Raw genomic sequence first — 25623 nt, forward strand, 5'->3', positions numbered from 1 at the left:
GGCTCAGGAAAATTCTTGAAGATTTGCAGGTAAAACAAGTACAATCAACTCCACTCATGATTGACAACACCTCTGCAATAAATTTGGCCAGGAACCCAAAGTTCTATGATCGTACAAAGCACATCAATACTAAATATCATCTGATCCGACATCATGTTGAGGCCAAAACAATCCATCTTTGTCATTGTTCCACAAATGAGAAAATTGCAGACATCTTCACCAAAGCACTTGGAAGAGAAAAGCTTGAAAGATTCAGAACGATGCTTGGACTCACCAACATCCCTTCAGATTAAGGGGGGGAATGTTGACACCTAATCCTTTGCGATTGGGTGAATGTGGAATGTGAACAGTCATCAAGAAGATGAACTGATCAGTCATATTCATGTATATAAAAATAGCTACCTAATGAAATGTATGAATCAATTTTTTGCCTAGTCTGGAGTTACTCCTGGTCTGACAGGTTTTTAGAGAACCATCGTCCATACATACAACCTTCAAAGGTGATTAATTAATTCCATTGCAATAGGCCCAAAATACAACATCTAAGAATAGGATTTTATCAATCCAAAACTGTAGAGAAAACGCTCTGACTTTGATTTGAAGAGATCACCAATGGAGAATCGAATGGCAGGTTCCCTTGGAGGAGATTTTATATGCATACAATGGTCTTTTACATGCAATATTGTTAGTCCAATTTCTTGGCGAACAACTTCTACTGTCTTGGCATCAACGGGGTTTCTAGCTATATCAGTCACATAAAACACATCAACTACCTTATCACCCCACGTTGACACCTTTGCTTTTGTAACTGACATCCCATTTTCTCTAAATATGCGAGTCATCTCCAACAGAAGCCCAACACGGTCATTGGTGCAGAGTTCCAGTCGCATACCCTGAATTCATAAAATATCATCAACAAAACTCACACTAAGATGACTAAAATGTAAAAAGGATCAAATTGAATGCACCGGGAATCCCAAGTCTTAGGTTTTTGAATAAATTTGCACCATTGCTTCGATCCTTGGACTCATACCTCTGATTCTCTTTGTCTAATGGCAGCCTCCAAACACTGAATCACACGCTACTTCTCTGCTTCTGAATACACGGGGAAACCATCAGTATGCTTGATGTAGTACTCCTATATCAAAAAAGAGAAGAACGGAAATAAATACCCCAACTCTTCTTTAACCTAATTTAGATTCAATATTAACCCCATTAGGGATGTGATCTGAAACCACCTATACCTGGTTTAACAAAATCAAATTAGGAAATAAACATTTAAAAAAAAACATAGATCCTATGAAAAATCAACTCCCTTGTAGTTGCTGGAGCTATACCTGAAAAGTTTGTGGGCCTTGAGAGTCTATAGTGGCATGAAAGACAACATACTCCAGATCTGTCAAGCTGCAAACAATATCAAAGAGAAGCTTAGGTCTGTCTTTACACTGAATAGTCACCACAGAATACCCCCTCTCCAAACAATTGTCAACAATCACAATAGGCTTGGTGTTGTCATTGTCCTTGAGAGAAAGAGATGCCCTGTCTCCAGTTCCATCGAGTTTATCATAGTCATGGTCAGCAAACATCAATTGATGAAGCCGCCTTTCTGTGTGAGTGAATCCCATTGACACCACCGTTTTAGCTTCTCTGATGGTGTTGTTTCCTCTCATTACATTTAACAAGAGCTCTTCAGTTTTACAAATATTTTGTTGGTCTTCAATGGCTCGATATGGCCCCTTAACCCATAGAAGAGCGTGCCAACGCGATCGTACCACCAGGTGGAATACTAACATCTCTGAAACTAAGGCATGTTTGGCTACGAGTATAAGACTAATAACATATCCGAAGATCCAGTTGGAACGGGCATCAACCAATGAAACAAAAGCCCAAATGCATATCATCCAATTTCATTGCCAGGCGTTAAACCACCAATTTCATTGCCTCCAGCAGCAGTAGCACCACTAACAACATCATCCCTAGGTGGTTAGCCATATTTTGAGATCGAGATCCATAGCTAGCAGCACGGCCGCACCTGTGTCCTCATCAGTAACGTATACAAGATAGGCAACCCTCCTTTTGTGAGTCCAGACCTCTGCCTCCACAATGTTACATTATAGGTCACCCAATACGGCAAATATTTCAAATAGCAATCCCGGTCGATTAGTGCCTGTTAATTCAATTGTCGTATGTTTAGCGAATGCATCTAGACCTGCTGGTTTTCCAAACAAAGGCACTACATGAGGGTTTGTTGCCAACCTCTGCAATACAACGAATGGATGATTAAGGAAACATAAGAAATACTTTTGTATTTCCAACCCTGGTTTGAAAGATATTTATACATACCTTCTCAATGTACCCAATTATGCCTTCATCTGTAAGTTTTTTTCCATTTTTGTATGTGACATGGAACACTGCCACAACAGAAGAATTTGTTAGGAGTAGGACTAAAATAATGGTAAGAGTATTAACCTACAAAAACATAAGATATAATGTCATTAATTAGAACATACCGTCCATGAACCATCTCCCATCTGAGGAAACATAAGCCTTGTTGATATTAAGGTTCAATTCAGTCAGGATTTGAACAACGTCCAATAGAATGCCAAGCTTGTTTGCACTGTCCACCTGTAAAAATGAAAACCCCTAAATCAGTTGCCAATTTAACTCCACATCCCTGTAACTGGAAGGTCACTTTTCATTAAAGCCCTAATGCTATTTGGACAGAACAAATGCATAGTGAAAAACTACCCCACATAGGATGTATTCAAGAAATTCAGACTGAGAAAGCCAAGGGCTTCACCCTCACCAATGTTGCGTTTTCACAGACGGCGTTATCAATCACAACCCTGAAATCAAATCAAAACAGAAAGATTGCTCAATAGTGAGCTAACGAAAATTCCCTAAAAAACCGAAAGTCCCCGCAGCAACTTATTAGAAAACCATTTTCTGTAAGGAAGAAGGAAGGTCACAGAAGAAACTACTAACTGCAAAGTCTTCTATGTCCCTGAAGATTTCTCTCCGCTGTGCTATTATTTTCCTCTGCAGATACACCAAAGACAATATAAGCAAGCTCCTCAGATGTTGTGAATCGGCGAGATCATTCTGTATTCAGAAGATGCATTTATATAAGAGCGCACAAATAATCCCTGCTTTATGTGGTCAATGGATGATCCAATCTGGGAAACCAGAGAGAGTGGCACCTCCAACTCTCGACCTCTCATATGGCGGAACTAGTACCGGAAGAGCATTGGAGGACCATGATGCAAGGAGAGACCCCTGTAGATATTCGAAAACTCTGTGTTGTGTTCGTTTCACTTCATTTCAGAAATTTCATGGGCACCTTGGGCACATAAATAACATTTGAGTTTTGAAATTTTGGGCACCAAGATTGGGCGATTGCATTGAATGACTATAGAGGTTGCATTGAATGATTATGGTGTACTATCATATCCACCGTGTGACAGGTTGGAAGGGAGCGGCCAGGAAAGGTATGGAGCATAGTTGCTGGAAAATCATGGGATTCCATGTAGCTGTCACATCAGTATCCCATACATACATGGATCTTGCTGTAAGGACGGAGTATTTATATTACTATAGAGGTGGAAATAGCACTCGCCACAATTTGGCTCTTCTCCTGCATTTCGCTACCCTAAAACACAGGGGTTTCACTACGTGGAAACCATAGTACGAACATAAAGTAGAGAAGAGGATTGTTAAATTAAAAAAAATTCCGCATATCTATTAGAGGGGTTTTAAATGAAAGAGAGCATCATGATAAATAAATAGGCTTTTTATTCTTATTGTTAGGGCCATAATTTAACAATATGGCTTTTAAATGTAATGGTAAGGGTTTTTATTATTTTATTATTAATTTATTTTTATAAATAAATAATTAATTTTGTTATACATGTAAATCGAATGGTTGGTGCATATTTTTATTTTATAAATATTATAAAATTTAATTTTTAATTATTCTCTTCTAAATATTATTAAATTTTATAAATATTATAAAAATTAATTTTTAACTATTTTTTCCTATTGGCATATACTCTAGAATTCATATGTAACAAGTGCAACATAGTAACCATTACTTTCCACTTAGTTAAAATATCGCTAATTTGAATATAAATTACTAATCATTAAAGTTTTTATAGAAAAATAGAAATGAAAGTGAAAGTGTTATGCTAAAATGGTCATTTTTGTGAGCACCCTATTTCATTGACTATAATGAAGCTTTATAATTTTATTTATTTGGAAATGTTTCATTCAAATTGATATGGAGAAACTTAGTTTCGATTGAATGAGATGTCAATTCAAACTTTTATTGTTCTCTCTCAAATGACATCTCTTTTTAAAGAACACTGTTTTTTTGCAGAACAAAAATGGACTTGGGATGATTTATAATTTATGATTGAGTATTAAATTAAATTGTAAAGACAAGTTAATTAATATTTGTGAATTTTACTATTAATTTAACAATTATATTATAGCTAGGAGAGTTATATGACTCAAATCACTAGTAACAATAGATAGATATCAAAACACAGTTTCTAATAAAAATACTTAGCTCCTAAAAAAATTCATATCGTAAAAAAAAAATTAAAATATTAAAATATTAAAATAAATAAAGTATATCTTTATCACTTTGCAAATATTTTCCAAATATTATAGGTTTGTCTATTATATGTCATATAGTATTAAATTTGTGCAATTTGACACTCACTTTGAATAAAACTGAGAATAAAGTTGCAATGGATTAAACAACTTTAGCAAAATTCCTGCATTAAATTTTTGCATGGTAATTGAGAACAATATTTTGTCTTTGGTTTCGGGAGAAAAGGTATAATATGTTTACCAAACCAATTGAAACATATGAGAAATTTAAGACTAGCCTCCTAATAAATGTTGAGCAATCTCTCTTCCTGGAACACTAAACCAAATTTGGAATTTCAAAGTGGGATCCACATAATACTCTCCCACTTGTGCACACTTGTAGAATTAGGTTGGGTCCCATACCCCAACCTCTACAGATTAGAATTTGAATCCCAAAAAATGAAATTGGCTCCATTGCATGGCGTTGTAATTGCCCGGAGCTAAGTGTCCACTTATAGTGAAATTTCATATTCTTTAACTTGCAAGAACATATATAATTAGGCATTAATCACATACACACAAAGTTGATTTTTTCTTTTTTCTTGAATTCAATTTCTTGAATCTTTGATATACCTTGAGGCCGGAATTATAAAAACTATGTCTAAATAAAACAAATTCAACAAAGTTAGGAAAACAATTCTCACACGGTCCTAAAAATAATCAATAAAACTTTATTAATACAATTAGGAAAGAAATGCTCCTAAAAACTAAAGAAAATTATAGAAATTCCAAGGGAAAAAAATAAAGTCAAATTAAAAAAAATATTATTAATGGAAATGGAATTGAAAATAGGGATAAAAAAGGCATAGAAAAAAAAAATGTCAAATTAAAAAATAATAAAACAAAAAATTTAAAATATATATATAAATTATTTTTTTTTTAATTATTTTTTCTTTTTAAAATTTGTCATCTTAAATTGAAAATATGGATACAAAAAAAGATAATTCATGAAAATGGAAATAATATAAAAAAATAAAAATAAAAAAGTTAAATAAGAAGAAAATAAAACTAGAAACAAAAAGTGAGAAAGAACACTCATAATAAGACCTCAACCAATAACCATTCAAATAAATAAATTTAAATAATAATAAAAAATAATAGAAATTGACTTTCCAATGTTCAAATATGCATAAGCTATAATTTTTTGGTGAAAGATAAATTAATATACAGTCAAAACCAAAATTACACGTATAATAAGTATCAAAATATTTATTTTATTACATATTTATTATTTTATCTTATAATCCATAAACATATTTGCAAGTTGAGATCGTTGATTCAATTCCTTCTCTATTTCAAAGACAATTCATTTGTATTTTCACAGAGCTTCGAAGAAAGTCAAGTCTATGGAACTTTGGGATCAAGGGTTTGACGGAGTTTAAATAGGTGTTGAAATATTTTCGTGTAAGATAACAAGATTTATTGATTATCAGAAAGTGGGAACTTGCGGGATTGTTCTCTAGTGGTTTGGCTAAGAGGGCGACCATGAAGAATCTGTCAGCAGAGTTTCAAGTGAAATTAAGCAATCACAGTACTGGAATGTATAATTCGTATGGAGAAAAAAAGGATGAAAGACATTATGTAATACATCAATACTAATAATTGATTTCGAATTCTATGGTATTAGAGATAGCTAATTACTCTCGCATGGAGAGTTAACTAAAATTATAAAGTGAGTTAACTGAGTCAAGTTGAGTCAAGTTCAATCAAGTAGAGGCAATTCTTATTTTGAGAAAAGTCGAATTTAGTGTGTGGCTGCATGTCAAGTTATTTTAGGTGAGTCACTAGTTAGAAAAAGTTTAAATACCCCTTATTGATTTCATTATAATCATAAATTTTTTGTGTGATAAATAGAAGAGCCACAACTCATGTGCATTTTGTGTTTTACCTTGTCTGCCTTTCTAACAAATTGGTATAAGGGCTGAGGAAGGATCACAAGATATCTGGAGCTAGATGTAACATACCTCCTGAGCATATTCTAGAATTTGGCTACTAGGCTCTCATTGCTTAGGTTTACTTTGATTACATTTAAGATTCAACCATTACCACAATTAATGTTTTCTTATCATTACAGAAATAAGTATTAATCATGAAACTATAATCATGATTTTAACAATAGAACCTCATTAATTAACGAACCATAGTAAGGCATAATCCCTCTAAGTTGTATTGGATCTTTTATGGGAACCTTTAAATTCACACACACACACACACACACATATATCAGCTCAACCATTAAGAATAATTTACAAATTGTAGACAAGAACTAATCATGGCATGCAACCCATAAAATTCTTTGGTTGATCCACAGAAGAATTAGGGAAGATTATCTTATGTCTACTATAGCTAGCATGACCAAGAATCATAACCATACTCCTACAGTAAACCCATCATGAACCAATAACTGAATGAGCCTTAATGAATGAAAATCATCTGATCATGCATAATGCAAAGATCAAATACCATGAACCCCCAGACTCTATTGTTTCAAACCAAAATCATTCCTCATACCCAATCAATAAGTCTACTACCATAGTTGCATGCAATTTTCACATGGGTATCTTAGGGATTGTGAAAAATTAGTCAAAATAGTAGCATTGGATGCATAAAATAAATAACCTACACCATATTTTATCCAATTGAGTCTTAACCACCATTAACAAGTTTACATAGTAGTTGAAGCTTGGTTATCCACTACCTTAACAAGACAGGATAACAACAATACCGTAGAAGATCCACATAGTAGGTTTGTTCAATAACCTTAACTAGAATTGCATTTACGTGACATAATTTTCATATGCACACATAAAATGATATCATAAATGCCATTAACACATGTACATATAATTATGTATAATATTCACATGCAATTCCTTTAATCATTCACATCTCAAGGAAAACTCATGAAAATTCTCACATAGGCTAAATTAGTTTGAAACATAGAGGGTAAGAAACCAACATACAGTACACCCCATGTAGGTGAATCCAACTAGATCAGAAGAGAGAACACCACTTGGAAAATGGAGCACCACCACCCAACCATGAATCACCTCTAATTCCCCCCGAGCCGAGGCTCTTGCCATGGATCAACTGCCCCGAGTTCATCTATGAAATGGGTATTTAATACCCTCTCTCATGATATGTTTTCCATTAGTGGCATCCCACTTTTATGGATATTTTTATCCATTTTCCTAGGCTTTTCTAAAAAAATCTTGCCTTTCTCTCCCACAAGGCTTTTCCTCATAAAAGCTTGTCGTTCTCTCCCGCACAACTTTTATGTTTTTATCGATGGATATTTGTCTCGAATCCATCTAGCTTATCTATAATTACATCTAGAAGCTTTATCATGAAAAAATTATCCAATCCCATTCCTCAATGGGATTTGGCAAGAATCTCATCTCTTGGTATCTCACTTTTCTGAGTGACTAGTTTATTAATTTATTTCATAATTAATTTTCATATTACATATCATATCTATATTTCCTCAGCTTAGGTTTGCAATAGTTTGAAACACAAGGGAGGGGTGTTACATACACCCCCCCTTAAATTTACACCGTCCTCGGTGTATTACCGCATCCTCATTGACAAGTAGCTGTCTCTGAGTTCACAAGCTCCCCTGTCCTGGTTATCTGATGCAGATCTTCCGATAGAATATCTTATCACCAAAATAAGAGTTTACATTTTTCCTAGTCATGGTCTTAGATAAGTGTCAAGTCACCATATGTTAATGGGTAGGTGATAGGTTAGGAGCCTCAAATTTTTGATTTTTTATATCCAAATAAAGTCGAACAACCTTATTCCATGTTTCATGAGTCTTACATTCTTTTTAAAAACTCATAGCTTAAACCATTTTGAATGTTTTTTGGAACTAGCCCCGAAACCACATTTTCGTAGCATAGACAGTGTAAAATGTATGTTTTGCGCTATGAAAACGCTGCTCTTTTTGTAGCACTTTCCCTGCGCGCTATGAAATCACGAATTCGTGGAATAGTTTTGTCAAACATCAATCTGTTAAGATTTCATTAAAATTCTCATTATTAGGTGTCAGTTAGGAGTCAGTCCTTAAGCATGCCGCCATCCAAACACATCATTTTGAATTTAGGGCTCATTATGAAAGATATTTTCAAATTCGAAAGGGCTAGCTAGTCTCATCGTTTTAGTTTACATGCAAACCCTCAAACAAAATTGTTTTTCGAATGGTAAGCTTTGGTAATTATTCACCAAGGTTTCTTTCATCCACAATTCAAGTGAGGCTCACCACCATAGGCAAGTGAGGCTAATCAACAGAGTTTCAACCGAGGCCGGTTTTGTTACAGGAATTCAAAAGGAAGGATGACAGAGGAGAAGAAAATTCACAGGTCTAGTCATTGTTTAAGAACAGAGCCTGAAAGCACTGAGGCCGTAGTAAAAGATAAATCAATTGTAGAAGCCTTAAAAAAAGCAGGATGCTGGAAGTTTTGTAAAAAATTGTAGGGAGGACACACTCTAGTGTTAAAGGAATTTGCACTAAACTTCATTGGCTTAAGAATAAAGGTCGGAATCCTAAACTTGCAAATTTCTCCAGAGGTCACAACTTTGGTGACATAGATTCCTAGGGGGCAAGAGATATGGTTCAAAAACTTCAGATTCGACATGGAACCATGTAAGGTTTTTCTAAAGATAGAGTTTGTAGAAATAGACTTAACCAAGGTAGTTCCCAAGAACTACATCAAGGATAGCTATGCCAACTTGCTCTTCAATATTCAACGTTATTTCACCTGTGAAGGCATATATCAGAAGGTCTATTCATATCATTTTGAACTCCTATTACTTTTACTGGTCTGATTTCTTTAGATTTGCATTACTTCTTATATCGAAGCGTAGCTAAGATGGCAGATAAAGTATAGTTGAAATCTCAAGGATGTGAAACTTCCCTATTTCATCATGGTCTAATTAAACTAATAGTTATGCTTGAACTCAAAAGGACCAACAAATAGTTGTCTTCCTTTTTGTTTTTATGTGAGTTTGGAGAAGAAAATTAAGGTGTACACATTATCCCTAAGGTTAAAGGAACTCCATTAGCAGAAACCAACAAGTCTATAATGTCTAGGGCAAAAAGATTTGTTAAATTGAAACCTAGGAAGCAGGTGAAAGAGCAAGTAGGCAAAACACCAGTACTTGTTCTTGAAACTGCGAATTATACAAAGGAAAAGATATCTGAGGTTAAAGAAATGACACAAGAACAGTCAACTAACAAACCAGTTCAGAGGAGATTGACTAGAAGTCAAATTTCAAAGGAGAAAGGTAAATCAGTGATCTCAGGAGAAGGTTCAAGCCTGAAGGGTGATTTAAATGATATTTTAAAGCCATTGATATTACAGAATCACCTTTGGTGTAGGTAGATGTCCTAGAATTGGGTCAAGAAAAGTCAAATAAAACGAAACCCTCCAAGAAACTGAAATTTGAGGATGATGTTACAACATTTGTTTTCAAACCCAGAGAACCCTTAACCAGGTAGTCCAAAAAGATGCAAGAGTGCAATGTTGAGTTAGTGAGAATAGAAGAAGAATCTGTTGCTCAAGAAGAGTTGATAGACTTTCCCTCTCCAAGAGTTGAAGGTGACAAAAACACAGTTCCTACCACTCAAATAGAAAAAGTCAGTTACGAGGTTATGGAAGAAATGTTAACAGCTGCTAACAATGAAATTGCTAGACTAAGAGTGAGAGCAAGAGGGAATGTTGTTGAAAGGACAAATTTCAAAAGGATGAAGGCTCTCTGGGAAGCTAAAAAGGTGTCCAAACTATAAATAGTAAATAGTGAAACTCAGCACTTTACCTGGATTGTTCTTGCAATCAAAGAAGCCAGATTTGGAAGGAGGATTAATGCTCAGCTGAGAGCTACAAACAGAGGTTTGAAGAGACAAATTAAATACCTAGAAATACAACTAACCAAATCTGGAAAAGGGTCTATAGCAATAATGAAAAAGGGTGATGAAAAAGGGCAGTGAAGGATACATATTAAAACAATTTTGGCACATAAAAAGAGTTTTGGCATATAAAAGGAAGAACAACTATGAAGAAGAACATCTTATAAGGGTAGGTGGTTTGATTTTTGGTTAATCATATCAGTCTTCATCAAATTTTGAAAAAATCTCAGACTACAAATTTTTGAAGGCCGTGTTGAAAAAGAGTACACACAACAGTTTCGTAGCGCACTACGAAACTGCTGAAGATGATCATTTAGCGCTTATGGATGCTTTCCGGAGGTAAGGTTTGATTAGTTCCAAATTTTGAAGTTTCTAGTAGAGATGGGATCATATGTGAAGTGTCAGATGGCAGTGGTGTAGAAATCAAACTTCCAAGAATTATTTCGTAAGTGATGTAAAGGCTATGCTACAAACACAGAGTATTTTTGCAGCACAATTATGTTTCATCCTTTCCTCCATATTTTCGAGTTTCCTTTTTTGCACAGGTGGAAATTGAAGTTTTTATGGATTATCAATGAATGCCACATGTACACTAGTAAATCTTTTTGAAGATAAGAATTTATTATTAAGGGCCTTAAAAGGAGGAACTCTGTCTCCTAGTTTTTAGGACAGTTAGGTCATGACTGAGTAGGTTTTGCAACAACACTGTGGAAATCATCAAGCTCGAAGACATGGATTGGCAGTTGATTAAAGAATGTATTGAAGTCATAGGTTAGATTGTTGAAAGCATGTTTTAGGAGGTTCACTCCTATTTGTATTAGGATTCTTAAAGGCAGCTAGCTGTAAAGTTGTAATTAAGTAGTTTGTTTGATGAATAAATAGGTGTCAAAGTTAGGAATTCGAATTCCTCCAAAGATAGATCATAGTATCCAAAGTTGTAAAACTCTATATAAAGCTTGAGAATCAAATTTCTAAGGGTTGGTAATTTCATTAGCAAAATAAAGTTGTGTTATTGTAAGAAACTGTGGTTTTTCAAACTTAATATAGAGATCAATTTGACTACTCAAGATTCACAAGGAGTTTTTGTGTTTGATGTTCTTATGGCCTTTTACAATTACTTATTTGTAGTAGTATGAGCTTGTGATACATAGAATTCATTGGAAAATGCCCTAAATTCCTTCACATGATTGTAGAATGTGTGGATTCACTATGTTGCCGTTTTATTTACAAACCTAAACTCTAAGTGCCTTGACTTCCATGTTTTACTGATCACGTTGTTTTGTTGAAGACTATCTTGACTCCATAGCCCAATAGATGTTTGCTAATCTTTTATTCAACCAGTCAACCAGTTATACATTTGTCCATTTTGTTTTAGAGTTAGCCATCTAGTCATTAATCAAAAATCTTAAACCCATTGAGATAGCCCTCTCAGGTTGAGGAGGCTAAGCCTCCACCAAAATATTGGTTTGAAAGAGTTACTCAGAGTCTACTTGATCAAAAACCTATCAGGGTTAGATTTTGTGATAATAGAATATATCAGTTACCAAGGAGTTCTCCCAACACATCTCCTTCCACTACTACCTGTAAAATTGTTTTCAATCAATTTTGTGAGAGTTTTTTAGATGCAGAAACTCAACTATGTTTACCACAATTTATTTTATACACAATGCTACTAAAGTAGCTATGGATTATGTCACCCATTATTCATTTTATTTGAAGAATGCATGTTCTTCCCCCGCATTCTTCCAAGCCTTTGTGTTCTTGTCGAACACTTACTTCCTCTAGTTTCTCTACATACAACAAGCCAACAAGTACATTTTCCAAATGAATATGTATAAAATATCATAATAGGTTAGCTTACACATAACCATCATAATCATATGTTTTCATCGGAATCATAATCACATATATACAAAATTGCAATTAAAACATTGTTACTTATTCCTAAATCACTTCTTAGCTTCCTTCTTTTGTGCACACTCCAAGTTGGTTTCCATGCCATACAACCACCCAGTGTCTTTGTTCATACCACACATATTGTGTATTACACACATAAATACAAATTCCTTATACTACCCGGCAACACATGCATTCATATTGGTACCATATGTATCACTTATACATAGTACCATCTGTACCATTGGAACACCATGCCAATGTCCATAGAATCACTTGCATGACATATAATTTATCCATATGTTTCCAACCATGTTAGTATTATGTCAAAAATTCCTTCTTTACGTTTAAGTAAGTTGAACAAATGGTGCTCACTTTATAAGGAATTTCATGGACCTGTCCCATTTCTGCAACCAATGAAAGTTTTATATCATATTATTCAAGTGATTTTATTTAGCAATCATTTTCCTATGTCATGTGGTTGCAAAAATATGAACATAATGGTATCGTAACAGTCATGATGCATAATACAACTCAATCATACCCATAAATTTTAGTTTTGGGATTAAATCTGTCACCTATACTAGGTTTTAAAGATAATGGAATATACCTTCCGCTTAATTATAAAGCAGACTATTAACTATGATACTTAATCTATCACATATATTTGAAGTCTAATAACCATCTTAGCTTGTCTTTAACCAAGAATATTTTTTTTGGTTCTTAACAATTATTCCACACTTAAACAAATCATGTCATATGATTTACTATGGCTTTTTGTACCTTTTCCAACACCTTATTGGTTATGACACATTTCTTTTAGGTATAAATGTCATTTAATAAACAACATGCACCTACATACATCCACCACATAGGAGCTATAAGTGAAAGCTATAATATTCACAACTTCACATCCTTTTATGCGAGGGTGTGACCCCAGAGTATTTACATGTTAATACATTAAATCACCCTTGACCTAAGAGATCAATTAACCTCTCTTATATTACTTGATGTATGGGTTATCTTAGTGCTAACACTAAATCTTTAGATCATCATCAACATTAATTATGCAAAACCTTTTTGCTTTACCCAATATCTGCTTACTAATTCAAAGTCATGTTGCTAATATAGTGTATAAACACATCCTGCTATAAATTGGTCTAAAGCGCCAAGCCCCATTCTTTGTACTTATCTTATATAGAGTAGAATCACACAGTAAATTTTACTTTTATTACTTCTCATAAGAAGTACATTTGTGAAATCGCAATTCATTTTGCTGATTGGAAAGGTTCATGTTTGTGATATGTTACCCCAAGAACCACATTTATATATGCACAAACATGCACAGTAAGGCACACCTTTAATGATCCAAGATATTTTACTTATGTATGCATCAGAATTACATGAAACAAAGCTTATTAACCATGGAACTTAAAAGCACATAAAACAATGTGGAAATAGCAAGGTAAGAATGAAACCATGACACAAAGATTTGATTACGGAGTTCGTCCAATTTGGACTAAGTCTTTGGGCCTTGCTGAATAGTGGGGAGGCCTTCATTAATTAAGTGGAATAAAAAGAGATATTAATACAAGCAACATTCTGTTACCATCCTTACATATACAAGATGGAAGATGGATGAAGAATGAAGAGCCCGGCTTCAAAAACAGATAGTACCATTGAAATCTTGGCACAAAATCATATAGAATCGGCTATCCAAAAACCCAATTCAGATAATTGGGCTTTCTGCACCCTCTCGGAACCTCCCTACTACTCCAGGTAAGGTCTCAGCCTGGTGGCAGGTTAGGTTACTACTATACGCACTACGTTCTGAACAATTTTGCTAGTCTCCCTTTTTTCTGACATAGACAATCCATTATATAATCAAGTGGCTAACTCCTCAATCCTCGGGCAGTTCTTAACAAATGACAAGTTTAGCAGGTGGTGGTTCCTACACCAAGTATCTCAGGCCTAGAATAGTATGTGGGTAATGACCTATTTAAACATAGAAAACCTACATAACCTCTTAACCATGCATTACCTTAACCCAACAACCTTAAAACATAGATTCGGTGTTTTAATCTGCCTTTACATCAAGCGATGAGAAAAGGGCGATAAAGGTGGACGAATCGACGTTTTCTTGAACCGAAGACTTTATCATCTGTGACCATAGTCTATCGACGTCGATAACCTATTACAAATCGCAATAGATCAGAGTCAGGGGTGACTCCTCAAACAAGTCGTTGCACTGTGCGATATGTGATGTGTGAACCAGTTGACCTAGTCAGTATTCAAAAGCACACCCTATACCATATCGCCTGTGGGAACATCGACGTATCACAATTGGTGGAATTGGCTGGTCTTTCTGTTTATGAATGCACATTGTGCAACATGCGATTGCGATATCACAATCACAAACTTGAACTTTCCAGGGGTTGATTCTGTAAAACATCATCCCTTTGCGATGTGCGCTCATCATAACCTAACATCTGTTGGGGTCGATCATAACATTGCACCTGTTGGGGCTGACTATCGCATCACAACCTAACTTTGTCGGGTCTGATTCTTTACCGCCGGCCTCTTTTGATCTCTGATTGTGAAATGTGGGACCAATGGTGGCCTGCCACTTGGTACTTCCCCATTCGCATAATAAATCTGGTATGTCACATTCTCTTGCCACCTATCCAAGTCAAACCGAACTTTGACTTGCTCTAACTTGTTCATATGAGCTCAGATTCGAGTGTCATTCACATTCTTGGAATCAAGATCACGAGAACTTCGATCTGATGGCAATTTTATCCAGATTCTGCCACTTTGATTATTTGAGCCTTTTTCCCATGCCACTGGCACTTTTTACAGATCCTCGTGGATCAATTATCCCCACTAAGAGCTTTTGGACCGCCAAAATCCTTTTTAGTCAATTGGCAAGTGAGGAAATTTCTCCCTCACTTTTTCCTTCTCCATTTAGCAAGCTTTACTCAGATGAATTCCTTTGAAGCCCACATGAATATACTCCAACAAAAGAATTAACACATCTAGCACGCTCCTTGTGTGCTAGCCAAACCACACATTCAACCATCTACATGCAAAGCTGGTACATTCTTTGCAATCATATAGAAACCATACATGACTCAGACAACCCCTCACTTTCCAAGAGTGTATAGCACACACTCTTTGGTCAAGGATTACATAATAAAAACAAATACCTCAGCTACTCATAAGAAAAGGCCAAAAGCATCATCATTGAATTTTGAAGTAATGGAAAACACATCATCACTTTTACATTTACTTGCAATGCATGATTTACAAACCATGGCCATAACAAGAAACTATATCTTTAAAAAACCCATATTTTACTTAATAAAGAATACGGCCATGAAAGTGGTGGATTCGTTTCTTGAGATGTTTCACCCATTGGCTTCTTTATTGATTCTTTCTCGGCATGGAGCATATGGCACGTGGCTCCCTGTTGTCCCACCTTATTGCAGTGACTACAATGATTCTTTCTACTCCAAACTTTCTAGGTCATCTTGGAGCACTTTAGTCTGATGTGCTTCTAATAAGTGTTCATGGATCCCTCACTATCACTAGAATGTGATGAGTTTCCCTCATCATCTATCATTGGAGGGTTTCTGGCTATTTTGGAGCATTCGCCAACTTCCTTCCTCACATACTCGAGTCTTGGATGACGAGGCAATTCCTCGACTTTGATGGGGTTTACGATGACCCAGCCATTAATGTCGAGGCCCTTCCCCTAATACACCATTTTCTTCATAGTTTGGATCTGATACCTATAGTATATTTTTCAAAAAAAACAAAAGCCTCATTAGGAAAGGTACATGAAATCAAAGAATCACTTTTTACCTCAAGGTGGTTATATTGTAGCTTTTCCAAGGCTTCTTCCTTGGATTACAACTAGTGTAGCAACCTTTGTTTCTATTGATTTGAGGTAGCATCGGATGTGCTCTGGCCATGAAATTCGGTGGAAAGGTTGGGGTACATGAGATCTCCAAACCCTAGAAAGGGTTTGGGTAGATTCTAAACAGATCAGAAGATAATTAATATTTTTAATGGAGTTCCTAAGTCTAAACTTAGGGAAAATAAAATATTAATGTGTATTAGTATGAATATGTGTTAGAATGGTCCAAAAGACATGGATCACACCAGATCTAATCTTAGTTATTGATTAGGGACCTAATCTCGACTGTTGAGATGTCAACAGGAAAACTATAAGAGTTGGCTTGAGAGTCACTTGGAGAAGGCAGCAGATGATCAGTCATTTTATTTTGTAGAGCAGGGTTTACTAAGAGAGATAGAATCAGTGATCGGGAGAGAAGCTAAGGTGCATTGAGTACAAAGAAATAGATAAGGAAGATTTTGTGCTGGGAGAGAAGTGCGACAGCCAAGGAGGGTGATGCAGAGCTAGCAAGGGCTCATGCAGGGCCATGTAGAGGCAGCCAAGTGCTATGTAGAGCACCAGAGGGGCCAGCGTAGCTAACAAAGAGGCTCATAGAGCTGATGCAGGGCCTCCTGGGGCTGAAACAAGCCTAGAAAGGTTGACGTAGGGCCGATTTGAGATAGAGAGGAACCTGACACAGTCCAGTTTGGGTAGACGCTAGGGTTGCTGAGCAGTTTTGTGCTAAGGGGCTTTGGGAAGGTTTTTCCGGGGTTTCAGCCAGGAGATTTCTCTCAAACTATGAGGTATAGGTGCTAAGGAAATTCTTTGTTGGGTAGGCTAGTTTAATCACCTAGATTGTACTCTCGTATTTCTTAATAAGAAAACCCTCAGATAGCTGCATCGATTTTCCCACATTGGGTTTTCTGGGGACATTGTTCCAAAAATAATGGTGTCATCTGGTGTGTTTGTTCTTGTTTCTTTTAGTTGTTGATCTGTAATATGTTGAGCATGCAGTAGTGTTTATTTTTAGTATTTAATTTGTAAATAACTTGTTAATGAAAAATAACAAGCATGTAGGAATATATCAAAAAAAATGCATGAAGGGTTTCTAAACTAAGTAAGCTTAGAAACTTCAATAGTTTCTCATTTTATGCTTCCTGTAGGAGTCTCCTTAGCTTAATATTCTCTACTTGAATGCTTTGGTTGATCTCCTCCAGTTCTTTGGGCCATGACACATTAGGTGTCCTTTTCATCTTTGTTACAATACCTATTGAGACTTTTGTTCATCATCTAAATCAGAACCCAGATTGGCGGGTCCATCTGTTGTGATCCCAAGAGCTACGATCTTCCTTTTGTCACCGCAATCTGACCCTAGGTCAATTGGTCTTCCTTGTGTAAATTCTGCAACTATGACCTTCTCATCTTCCTCTTGTTTAGACTCATGATCTTGTTGCATGGTGCCAGTTTTATTCTACCTCTCCTTTCTATTATTCCTTTAGGTCTTAGCTTTGGGTGCAGTTTCCAGCAGTTCTCTTCGTCATTTCCATCTTTGTCACAATGTGTACAAGAGGGTGTTTCCCCTCTTCTTTTGGTTGTTGCAACTCCTTTTGGGTGTTCATTTTGTTCATGCATCCTCCTGCTTTCAAGATTCATGGCCTTCACACTGGCCTCATCAATAATAGTAAGCTCGAACAATAATAATGAATGCCTTATGTAAATATGTAAGGAACTGATATACATAGTTACAATCTGTGGTGAATCTAATGGAATGCTCAAATTCAATGCTTGTTTCCTAAATTCTTTGGTGAACTTTTGCACATTTTGACCCTTTCTTTGCCTTAGGTGTCACCATTCCATTAATTTTTTTTGTTTATATCGTAGAGGGTAAAACTGATTCTTTAATGGATAAACAAAATTTGGCCACGAGGAAAGGAGGTTACCCGCATTTTTTCTGCCTTGCAATCTTCTCTCCCACCAAATGAGAGTGGTGCCACTAAGTCAAAGGGATGCCAAATGGATCTCTACCTCATCTTCTTCAATTTGTTGAATCCAGCAATAGACCTCAATCTCCCTAATCCAATTGTTGAGCTTTTGTACATTACATTCTCCAGCATACATAGGCAAGTCAAATTTGATGTCTACTTTAAGGAAAGGTTTCTTATATGTATGTTTGGAACCACGATTAGATTGATGAGAACTATCACTTGAAAAAGGAGAGGGAAGAGGCTCTTCTCCACCACCTTCATGATTTGTTGATCCATTGTCATTGACATCTTTCTTCTCATGCCCAAGTTCCTTCTCATACTCTGAAAACAACTTGTCCACTTTCTCTGCCATATTGTAGAATACCTTGCGGAAATTATGTTCCTCTTCCCAACGAGCTTCTTAATTTTCCATGTTTCTTATTCGTTGTGCATGTCCTACTTCATGATCAAAGGAATTGATCATTCCTTCACCTTTTCACAGCTTGTTCTGGGTTAGCATATACTCATGCAATTTGCGTCGACAAAGACTTGGCTCTGATAGAAAACTTGATCCAAGATATTTTACTTATAGATGCATCAGAATTACATGAAACAAAGCTTATTAACCATAGATCTTAAAAGAACATAAAAAAATAAGGAAATAGCATGGTTAGCATTAAATCATGACACAAAGATTTGGTTATGGAGTTCATCCAATTTTGACTACATCTCTGGGGCCTGATCAATAGCGAGGAGTCCTTCATTCATTAAGTGGCATAAAAAGAGATAATAGTACAAGAAACATTCCTTTACAATCCTTATACCTCCAATCTGGAAGATAGATGAAGAATGGAGATCTTGGCTTTGGAAACAGATATTACCACTGAAATCCTGGCGATTTTTTCTTTTGTGCAGAATTGCATAACCGAACACCCAATTTGGATAATCAGGCTTTATGCACCCTCTCAGAACCTCCCTTCTTCTCAAGGCGAGGTCTCGACCTGCTGCTAGGTGAGGTTACTACTGTATGCACTACATTCTGAACTATTGTTCTAGTCTCCCTTTTCTCCAATGTGAATAGTTCATTATATAATCGAGAGGCTAACTCCACAATCCCTAGGTAGTTCTTAACAAATGACAAGTTTAGTAGGCGACAATATCTACACTAGGGATCTCAGGCCTAGAATAGTATGCGAGTAATGACCTGTTTAAACATAGAAAACCTTCATAACCTCTTAACCTTGTATCACCTTACCCCGACGACTTTAGCATAGAGAATCAAAATTTTAATTGGTAGACAAACCTACGCCTGTACATGAAGCGATGAGCAAAAGAAAATAAAGGTGGATGAATCTGCATTTTCTTGAATTGACGAATTTATCATTGACAGCCATAGTCTATCGACAATGATAAGCCATCGCAATTTGAAATTAGTTGGAGCCAGGGGTGATTCCTCATACAATCCATTGCATTGTGTGATATGTAATGTGCGAACTGGGAGACCTGGTGAGTATTAAAAACTACATCCTATACCATATCACATCCAGGAACATTAGGGTATCCCAATCAGCGGAACCAACGAGTCTTTCTATTTATGAACATGCATTGTTCGGCATGCGATTGCGATATTGCAATCGCATGTCTGACCCTGTTAAGGGCCGATTCTGTAAAACATCATCCCTTTGCAATGTGTGATCATGGCATCGCAACCTTACATATGTCGGCGCCAATCATTGCATTGCACCTGCCAGGGGCTGGTTATGTAGAATATTTTCCCTTTGCGATGTGCGATCATTACATCGCAACCTAACATCTGTCGGGGCCAATCATCACTTCGCACCTACCAGGGCCAATTATCACATTGCGGCCTGACTTTGTTGGGGCCAATTCTTTACCACCAACCTCTTCCCATTTTTGTCTCCCCATTCGTCAAACAATTTTGCCATGTCACCTTCTCCTTCCACCTGTCTAAGTCAAACTTGAAATTTGAGTTTCTATAACTTCTTCATATGAGCTCGGATTCGAGTTTCATTCACATTTTTGGAATCAAGATGACGATCACTTCGATCCAATGCTAATTCTATCCAGATTCTACCAGTTTGAGTCTTTGATCCTTTTTACCATGCCACTAGCACTTTTTAGAGATCCACTTGGATCATTTAAGTTGCAAAGTTTTACACATTAGTATGGAAGTGAACTATTGAGAAGGTGCTCATAAGCTTAACACTGTCTTTCTATCATCACCCAAGAAGCTCTAGGAAGTTTCTTCTAGATTTCCATTATGTATGTACACTAGATGTACTTTTGAGGTCAGTCCATTGAACTTTTTATCATATCGTTATTAATGTGAATATGTATACAATAGGTTGTATTAGATTTATGTACACAATTAGCAATATCATCCCTAGTTTAGGTTATATTCACATGTACTTTATGCCTTTTGCTTTACTCAATTGGAATCCCATAGGTTCCAACCAATGCATGTTAAATTAACTAGGCATAATTTTGTGCTAAGGTTTTGTTTCCTCCATTAAAGTGTATTTGGAACATTTTATATTAAAATGATTCACCCATTCGCAAACCATATCCGATGTAAAATACATATAAGACTTAGTCTCATATTACATATAATACTTGTCTTTCTCCATCCCTTCTTAAGATGTTTTAAGCTTAACTTAATTTCCTTAAGTTATGTCCTTAATTATAAAATATACAAATCATAATTTGATTTCTTGATATGGGTATAATAAGGTGATGGATTATTATTGATTTACCTCATTGAGATTTTATTTTATTAAATTTTTCCCTTATATAGCAACCATGCAATCTCAGATTATAATCTACCAATAACTATTACTTATTGAATTAATCAATTTTGTTTCATTCCAATATAGTTTTCTTGGGATTCTCTCTCCCCCTTGAAATTTAGTTATTGAAAAACTTAAATATTTGACATAAGTGTATAATGATTAATCTCTACTTTTCTCATATATATGGGTACTCACTTCAAATTTCATTTAGTGATTTTTAAAATAAACGTAGTTTAATATTTAACCTCTATGGTATCTAACCTGAGTCAAATACACCACATATTCTCCCACATAAATGGTAAATTTATCTTTTATTTTATCATAATTTAGTTGTGAGAATTGTGATTCCTTCATGCATGAAGGCATATCCATTTAGCTCATTGCATCCCCACAATGAGTCGTAGATGCAAGTCATACATGTAAATGTACAACTCAAGTAATCATATTCTTGTCATACATGCATTACTTATGATGGTAATGATTTACCATGATTACCAATTGTGTAACTATTGGCTTTGTGGGGCGTGACCTAGGTTCAACGTTAGTTAGCCCAACAAATCCCTACACTACTGGCCCTTTTAGTGTCAGCCCATGGAGCACAGACTGAAGTCTCACCCAAAGCAGTATGGGGGGATGCTGGAACCAAGTTCCACACCCTGAGATGGTCGTGATGTAGGTTTTTACCCTCATCCCCTACTTTCACGCAGGTCGCTAAGCCTTAGGGATTTATTAGTCTACCCCTCTCTTTTGCCCTTCAGTACCTCCTTGAAGGTGTACAATTTACCTTCGCGTAGCCTTAACCCATGATCCAGGTACTTCCACGCAGCTACGAAAACATATTGTATAGGTTCCTATGTTATCTTAAGCATTCTACTTATCATAATAATCCATTACAGTTAGCACCGTGTAAACTGATATTCTTACTTGCGTTCAATTAATCAATATAATCACATATATTCGCACATCACATAAACATTGTAAATTAAACCCAAAATGAAATATAAGCAGATGCATTAACAAGAACTAAATACACAACAACTATGGAATACTTCTCTTTATTGATATCTTTAAGTTAATACAGACTCTATTCGCCCTACGCACTTAGCTGCAAGGGTCTACGTACTCAGTTGCGGACTTCAACCCTAGGCCTCTACGCACTTAGCTGTAAAGCCTCAACCTACACTAAGACCCGAAACACTTAGAATCCTCTACTTAACTCCTCACTTCATTCTTCGGTAGTCACTAAAGACTACTTAGAGCTTACTTACTTAGCTCCTTTTTATATAATCTCTTGGTCTGTGGACCATGGGTGGATCTTTAAAACAATCTTTACACTTTACAAAGTAAGGGTGGACAACCCTTTATGACTCTTGACACCTTCGCGCTCCACGATCACAAAATGTGGAGACTTTACAACTTTATTACAAAAATGTCCCAAAACATGGGCTTTTAGCCCCAAAATTGTCCTTGGGGGAAAACGTTACTAATAGGTCCCCAACACAAACATCGTGACTCGCCGTTGAGTCACTTTGCAGGCACAAGGATCATGGTGTGAAGACCTCCCAACTTGACCTGTATGATGACAACCTTCATAGTGCAACTGTGCAGCTTCCTGCTTCGCTTATTCATCCAACTGCTCTGTCTCTGGTCCTAAATTATCAGCCTGAAGCTTCTACTGAGTTCCTTCTAGATTAGGAAGCTTACCTTCAATAGAAGCCGTGATTGGATAAGCCTCATCCAACTAGGGCTTCAAGCATACCTTCAGCGCCACCTCTTTGTGTTTAAATGCATCTACCTATTCTTTTAGCTCTTTGGACTCCTGCAGCTTCACCAGTCTCTGTGTAAGAGTGACGGTGCATGTTATACTTTTTACTTCGTCATAGCACTGATACAGTTCTTGCACCTTTGTCTCCAGCTGTTGTACATTATGGTCCTCTAAGAGGCTTGTCAGGACGTCGAACAACTATTCAAACAACCGTGTGTAGTCTGCTATTGCACTGTCTACAGCTGCTATCACCTTTGTGACAGTGGTTGAATGTTGCTCCTTCAACTGTAAATCTGCAATCTGTAGGTTTAGCTCCAGCTAAACCTTAGCCAAATCTATGTGAGAATCACACACCCTTGTAGCAAGCGTGTGAACATGCACCGTGATCTATTCTCCCTCGGGAATGGCCAACTCTAGGACCATTCGGCATGTCTCCTCCACGGCCCAAACTATGCATTTGTTTTGGTCAGTTACCTTGGTCACAATGGCGACGGAAGAATCTCTTTGTAGGGCCAACTACAGATTATTAATCAGTTGTTCACTAATTACTTGCACTATTCACTGTTCACGGGCCCTCAGCTTCATGATCATTCCATTCTGTAGTAGGTGGAGTGCCTCGCCATGGAGCACTTCCAAGTTCAACCGCATGCCCTTGAGGGCACTGACAATGGGCCTGTCAGCTTCATTTCTATGGTTAATGCTCCATCTGGTAGCACTATCGCTCGGGAGACCTTCGCATGCAGCATCTCATTAGCTTCTAAAGTACCGATAGCGAGGCTGGTAGGCACCTGCCAGCCTGTGATACGTAGATATGCAGCTCCTGCATACCCATCAAGATGGCCCCCCGAATAGTAGCTACTGCTACTACTCGAACTGTTGTAGTGCCTCTACGGTGACATCCTACACCCTGTCCCTAATGTCATGCAAATCTCCCTCTGTGAGGGTGATTGGGTCCAGCGATGCCTCTCTGGCCTTGGATTTCTTCCTCAACCCCACTTTTTCTTATTCCCTTGGACACTTAATGCGGTCTGACGTCATTTACGGGTCTACACCATGCTTCTCTATTTGCTCATCCATTTATTCCTCTTTTTTGGGTGAAGGCGACCTCGCGCCTTTGTCATAGCCACACTTTGTTTCACTTGTATGCTTTTTTGTCTGCTAGGTGGCATCACGCTCTACCTGAGCCTTGTCAGCAGCCTCCTTTTTCCTTTTCTCAGCCAGCCATGCCATCTTAAGCTTGGCCTCCTCCTGTTTGGGTTGTGCAGTGGAATTGCTTGACCCCACCACCAAGTTTGAGGTAGTGCACCACTCGTCTAGCCGGCACTGAAGAACTACAACAATTGTGTCATCCATTGCCAAGTAAGGCAAGTCATACCATTTCTGCGCAGGGTCCTTCCATGCCTTGATTGATACACAATGAAATTCCACCTTGAACTCCACGTACTCCTGCAATTTGGTAAACACAGTAGGCGACAATTGTGGTTTCTGATTGATAGCCATGCGGATGTTCATTTCCATCAAGATCTAGAAGATCTTTCTATCCTTGATGCACTGAGCATCCTTGGTCTCCCACAGTGAAGCATACTTCGCTGCTTCTGGCAAGTTCGACGCAATCAAGGGGAATTGACTGTCCTCTAGTAGCTCCCAATCTACCAGCACAATAGACAGCAAGAGCCATGCATAGTGGAAGGTCTTGTTGAGCTCTTGTGCCTTGCAGCAGTTCGCAAGTAACTCACCATAGAGATAATGTGCCCAATTAAACTAGACTCCTTCAGCGCATTGGTTTGCAAGAGCAACGACTGGTGTTGACACTTCATATGCATGACACTTCCTCATACCCTTTCCTACCAAAATCTACGTGGCCACCTTGATTGCAGGGTCACAGATACTTGAGATGGAATAGCCTTGCGGCTTATTTACAAGCTTGAATTTATCCTTCATGGCCTCTCCAAGGGCTTGTTTACCACCTTTACCGCCAAATATCATGGTCATATTTTCCCCTGCGGAGGGCAGCTGCTTGATCGTATGGATCAATCTGTCGGTGATGGGTATTGGCTGCTCCAGCCACATACACCCATCGTGCACTAAGCATAGTAGAAGCTTGATGATCAATACTATAATGGGGGTGTGATTGTAGTGCGAAACCCATAGCAAGTTGACCAGACATGCCTTTTCTACTCCCCTAAGCCACTTTTGCGGTTCCAATGTGGTCATCCCAGTGGTTGTGCCAACAATGCAGTGAATTAGCTTCTCTGTCGCCAAGTGCGAGAACTTCTCATGGTTAGCTAAGTCCCAATCTTCCAGTTTTAACAATGGAACCTACCCCAAGCGCGGTCCTTCGAAGGAAATCTCGTCCGACAGCAGAGGAGTGTGGAAGGTGACCTTGCTCTTGTCAATGTCCTTTGGCACCATGATCTTGCCCTTGTGTAGAGGGATGTAGTCGGGAAACTTAGTGAAAGGGTCAGAACCCTCAACTTCAACTTCCTGCACTTCCACGCCCAACTCCTCATCATCCATCTGGATGTCCTCAATTTCTTCCTCCTCCAGCTCCAAGTTACTGGATTTGCAATTTTCCTCCGTGGTAGGCTTGTCCTTTGGTGGGTTTCTTCTTGGCGACGTGCACACCGGTATCACAACCTGATTTCCCTTCTTATCTTTCACACTCTCCTTGGTTGGGGTCAGCTTCAGTCTAGGTGTCCGTGGTGATTTATGAACTTTAGGTAATACCTCTG

General features: G+C 37.2%; 1 pseudogene; it reads right to left on the bottom strand.

Annotated features, from left to right (window-relative positions):
* Nucleotides 1-542: 542 nt before the first annotated feature.
* On the bottom strand, nt 543-24244 carry LOC149182704 (ACT domain-containing protein ACR4-like; annotated as a pseudogene).
* Nucleotides 24245-25623: the final 1379 nt, after the last annotated feature.

The sequence above is a fragment of the Pinus tabuliformis genome, chromosome 3_2, assembly GCF_031772625.1.
Source record: "Pinus tabuliformis cultivar Carrire ecotype Pingquan chromosome 3_2, CPIR1, whole genome shotgun sequence".
NCBI classification, from domain to species: domain Eukaryota; kingdom Viridiplantae; phylum Streptophyta; class Pinopsida; order Pinales; family Pinaceae; genus Pinus; species Pinus tabuliformis.